Source organism: Elephantulus edwardii, unplaced genomic scaffold (genome assembly GCF_000299155.1).
Source record: "Elephantulus edwardii isolate Elephantulus edwardi_28Jun2011 unplaced genomic scaffold, EleEdw1.0 scaffold00288, whole genome shotgun sequence".
Classification (NCBI taxonomy): domain Eukaryota; kingdom Metazoa; phylum Chordata; class Mammalia; order Macroscelidea; family Macroscelididae; genus Elephantulus; species Elephantulus edwardii.
The window spans coordinates 2,928,755-2,934,205 of NW_006400038.1; the positions used below are offsets into that span (position 1 = coordinate 2,928,755).

The window sequence follows — 5,451 nt, forward strand, 5'->3', positions numbered from 1 at the left end:
AGGGTTTTCAGAGGCCTGCTATTTCAGAAGTGGATGGCCAATCCTTCTTCCTAGTCTGTCTTAATGTGAATGTTCATATTTAGAGAAGTATCAGACAGACCAGCAAGCTAAAGGTACATCCCATATTGCGGCGTTAACTTTAGTGTCAGTGTTGTCCCTACCTTTCTCACATGGGTCTTTACCCACTTATTTCCCTGCTCCACCATCCACCAGGATACCCATCCACTTCTAACCCCTCCCTTCACATCTATCTCCCTTTGACCAGCCCTCCATCTAATAACTTATATATGAGGCTTCCACGGCTTCTGTGATTCCAAACACATCAGCTGATGGTAGTTCCTTATGTTGGGATCAATGTCTCTGAAGTTTAGTTGTAATGTTTCCCGAGTAAAGGTGATGCATCCTGTAGAACTGGTGTGTCGGGTCGGTACGAATGTCGCGCGGTTTTTGCTTCTTCGATTACCTCGGGAGATGGGAGGGATCTGAGGCTGACCTCTAAGTTGCCCAGCCTTCAGCTAGTCGGATGCCTAACCCCTCCTCTGAGCAGCCTGCCGGAAGGTCAGGAAGGCCAGACTTAGGGTGAAACCACCTGGAAGGGAAAAAAACGCCAACGTTGCCAAGGACATTGCTCACTTCCAGCCATTTAAAAAATCTTCGAGGAGCCTGAGCAGAGACTAAAGGCTCCAAGGCTCTTCCCAAAATGCGTCAGAGGAGAAAGGATACCAATTTGGGACGTCAGTGTTTTAACAACATCCGCTGCTTCATGGTTTTTCTCTGCCTCTTACTCTTCTCTGAAGCACAGGGCAGTCGGGAAATCCAACATCTCCTTGTAATTCTCGGTGTGTATGCTCATTTTCTTTTTATTTTCCAATATGTGGAAGAGATAATGTTGAATATTTCTCTCCCTGTTTTGCAGGCTGTGGACATAAAAGAATACTTAAAAATAAGCAGAACTGTTCCTGAAAGTCAACGTTCTTTGGCCTTAGGAGTGTCTTTTCTGATTCAGAGAACATTTGGAAAGACCTTTCCCATTTCCTTCACCCTAACCACCCATCGAATTTTGCAGTCCTCGTTCTGGCAGGCCGCTCAGAGGAGGGGTTAGGCATCCGACTAGCTGAAGGCTGGGCAGCTTAGAGGTCAGCCTCAGACCCCTCCCATCTCCCCAGGTAATTGAAGAAGCAAAAATCATGTGACAAGAGAAACATAGAAGAAGAAAAATCAGAGATGAGACACAAAGAAAGTGAAGAAAACATGAGAATCATGTGGGATGACATGAAAAGGAATAATATAACATATGACTGAAATTCCAAAATAGGAAAAGGACAAGTAAATCACTGGAAAAATTGTGGAAGAGATACTGAAACTTCCCAAGTATTATGAAGAATGAGGAAATCCAAATTCAAGAAGCTTAATGAACACCAAATAAACTAGAACCAAAAGAAAAACATCTGCTGTATCAAGTCAAATTTTCCAAATAAAAAAAGCAGCACAAGAAAAAAAGTCTACAAAAGAAAAGCAGTAAGATTAATTTCTGATTTTTTTCAGCAGAAACCATGAGAGCTAGAAGACGGCATATAAAGAAAGCTGAAAGAAAATAACTGCCAACTGAAGATCCTGTACCCAGCAAAGCTCTCCATGAATATGAAGGAGAAATCACATCCTTTGTAGAAAAGAACTTAAGGAATTTGTAAAAACAAGACCAAACCAACAAGAACTTTTAGGGGAAGTCCTTCACACACACACCAAAGTAAAGGGGATGGACACAGTAACAAAAACAAAACAAAAAACCAAAACCACCAAAAAGAAACAGAGCAAAATGGCAATAATAAAATCTGGCCTGTAAATAATCACACTTAATGTGAATGGATTAAACACACCAATCAAAAGAAAAAGAGTACCACAATGGATAAAATAACAAAGCCCATCAATATGTTGTCTATAAGAGCTGCATCTGCCAGCGGCAGGTGGGCAGCGGCCGGCCGGCCGGGGCCACCGCTGGTCGCCCTCTCAGGACTCTGTGTTGTCGTAAGACGGAGGCCATTTTCGCGGGCCCCAGCAGCCCCGGCACGTGTCGGAGAGTCGGGACAGGTGCCAAATGGCCTCAGCCACCTGGTAATCGCATCTTTTTCCGGTGACTTGTCTGCAGAGGGAGCACTATGTCCGCAGAAATCTCCGAGGCAGCCTCCATGGGGGAGCAGAAGGAAATGGAAGATAAAGTGATTAGTCCGGAGAAAGCTGAAGATGCTAAATTAAAAGCAAGGTATCCTCATCTGGGACAAAAGCCTGGAGGTTCAGATTTCTTAAAGAAACGACTACAGAAAGGGCAAAAATATTTTGATTCTGGGGATTACAACATGGCTAAAGCAAAAATGAAAAACAAGCAACTTCCTACAGCAGTGCCGGATAAGATGGAGGTCACTGGTGATCACATTCCCACTCCACAGGACCTTCCTCAATGAAAACCATCCCTCGTTGCTAGCAAGCTGGCTAGCTGATGAAAAGTTCTGAACTGCATGAATCTTCTAGTTCCCATTATTTCTTCTTATGCTACTTCTCACCTTTTATTTTTTTTCCTTTCAACTCCCAAGTCATTTGAGACAGCTTTTTATGTGTATGTGTGTGCTGCTAATTGTAAGGGAATATACAGAATTTTTTATTAGTTTAACAGTGCACTGATGAAAAGGACATGTTAGAGCAACATAAAGTAATCAACTTGAAACATAATGTATGTATTACCTGACTTTTAGTGTAGGACTGATTCTAACAAGTAACAAGCAAGTTTTACAGTTTTAATGTTTTGACTTTCCTTACTTCATACTGATTATAACTTTGTATGTTACTCTTATTAATACAACCTCTATTGTATTAAATTCTATGTATTTTCCCTTTGGACTTTGTAAAACAGAAGCTTAAGACGACAAGTTAGGAGAAATGCCACCTAATTCAAACACAAACAAATGGATGAGGCTCTGAAATATTTGTATCTCTTTGCTTGAACTTGAATGGCCTTAAATAACTGTTTCAGCTTTAACAATAGAAATTTACTTGGGCAATATTTGCCCATTCTGTATCTGATGTGACTAGTGCTTAGTAGCTACTGTTGCAGCTAGTGTTCTTACTCAGTTCTATAGTGTTAGAATACCTTTAGTTGTTGATGTGGATGAAGTGTGCATGTGCATTGACTGTTGAAATCACTTTTGTGCCATTTTTGTAAATACAGTCGTTTTGCACAACCTCAAAAAAAAAAAAAAAGAGCTGCATCTAAGAAATGGCGAAAGATACTCAAAATAAAACAGTGGGGGGAGAGGGGGAAATATACCAGGCAAATGACATCCACAAAAAATCAAGAGTGACAATACAAATCTCTGATAAAAAAAACTTCAGAATGAAAACCACCATAAAGAGAAAAAAGGGCATTATATAATAATTAAAGGCACAGTATTATCAGGAAAACCTAACATTAGTCAACTTCTATGTACCAAATTACAAACCTGTTAAATACATAAAACTACTGACAGAATTGAAGAAAGAAATATCACCCCAATAGTGGTAGAAGACTGTAACACATTACTCTGGCCAAAGGATAGGTCAACTAAAAAGTAACTTAACAAAGATGCAGAAGACATAAACTATACAGAAAGCCAACTCGACCTTATGGACGTATTCAGGGGAGTAGACCCAATAAAAGTGAATCCACTTTCTTCTCAACTGCACAAGGCATATTCTACAGAATATCACATATTAGGGCACAAAGCAAGCCCCAATAAATTAAAAAACACTGAAATAATACAAAGTATATTCTCAGACCACACTGCCACATAACCACAAGAGAATAAAGCTTATAAAGCCATCAACATGGAAGTTAAAAAACACTGGGCTAAAACATGATTGAGTTATAGAATAAAGAATGAAATAAAAAAAGTTCCTCGAAACAAATGATAATGAAATTAAAATGTACCAAAACCTCTCGGATGTAGCTAAGGCAGTCCGTAGGGGGCAGTTCACAGAAACAGGCAAACACATTAAAAATGAAGAAAGAAGTAAAATTAATGATTTAACTCAGCACCTTCAGCAAGCAGAAAAAGAACAACAATCTAGCCTTCCCATCTCTAAAAAAAAAGAAGAGGAGCTGAAATCAGTAAGATAGAAAACAGAAAAACAATTGAAACCGTTAACAAAACCAAGAACTGGTTTTTGGAAAATGTGAATAAGATTGACAAACCATTGACAAATTTAACAAATGAAAAAAGCAGTAAACATAAGTAACTTGATTAAGGCATGACAGAAGTGCTATCAAAATAAAACCAGAAGAAATTAAATCTATAATATCGGAATATTATGAACAGCTATACTCTGATAAATTTGAAAACTTAAGAGGAAATGGACAAATTCCTTGAAATTCATGCCCTACTCTAACTGACATGGACAGATGTAGAACACTTGAATAAGCCCATCACAAAAGAAAAATTGAACATGTCATTAAAAGACTCCTCCCACAAAAAATCCTGGACCAGATGGCTTCAAGGCTGAATTCTACCAAATATTCAGAGACATATCACCAATTCCACATTCTATGAAGCAAGCATAACCCTAATACTAAAACGAGGTAAAGATACTGTTGTTCTTATGTGCCATCAAGTCGCTTACGACTCATAACGACCCTATGTACAACAGCTGTAAACTCTGCTCTGTCTTGTGCCAATCTCACTGTCTCGGACACACGTGAATCATAGCGACCCTATGTACAACAGCTCTAAACTCTGCTCTGTCCTGTGCCAATCTCACTATCTCCAACACACGCATCCCAATTGCCCCAGTCACCAAATCAATCCACCTCCCAGAGGGCCTTCCCCTCCTGCACCTCCCCTTCACCCTCCCAAGCATGATGTCCTTCTCCAAAGACCAGTCTCTCCTTACAACATGACCAAAGTATGTCAGATGAAGTCTCAGAATCCTTGCCTCCAAGGAGCAGACTAGTTTAACCCTCTCCAGGATAAATCTGCTTGTTTTCTTGGCAGTACAGGGTACATTCAATTCTTTTCTTCAGCACCACAGCTCAAAGGCATCAATTCTCCTTCTGTCCTCCCTAGTCATTGTTCAACTCTCTAATGCTTAACAAGTGATTACAAAGACCATGGCCTGTATCAAGTGCACCTTAGTTTCCAGAGACATCTTTACTCTTTAGTACTTTAGAGCGGTCCCTAACATCAGACTTTCCCATCGCAATACGTCTTTTAATTTCCTGGCTGCTGGTTACAAGAGTGTTGATTGTGGAGCCAAGCAAACTGTAGTAAACATTCTCGATCTCTTCACCATCCATCCTAATGCTGCCAATTGGTCCAGTGGTGAGAATCTTTGTCTTCTTGACATTGAGCCTCAGTCCATACTGAAGGCTGCAGTCCCTGACCCTCAGCAGCAAGCACTTCAGGTCCTCCTCAGTTTCAGCAAGCA

At 40.2% G+C, this 5,451-nt stretch overlaps 1 protein-coding gene and 1 pseudogene across 2 annotated transcripts in view; one reads left to right on the top strand and one right to left on the bottom strand.

The window, feature by feature from the left end:
• The window catches only part of VGLL4 (vestigial like 4 (Drosophila)), a 238,315-nt gene that overhangs the window by 99,337 nt on the left and 133,527 nt on the right, over positions 1 to 5,451 (bottom strand). The window lies entirely within an intron of this gene.
• On the top strand, positions 2,157 to 2,495 carry LOC102844318 (annotated as a pseudogene).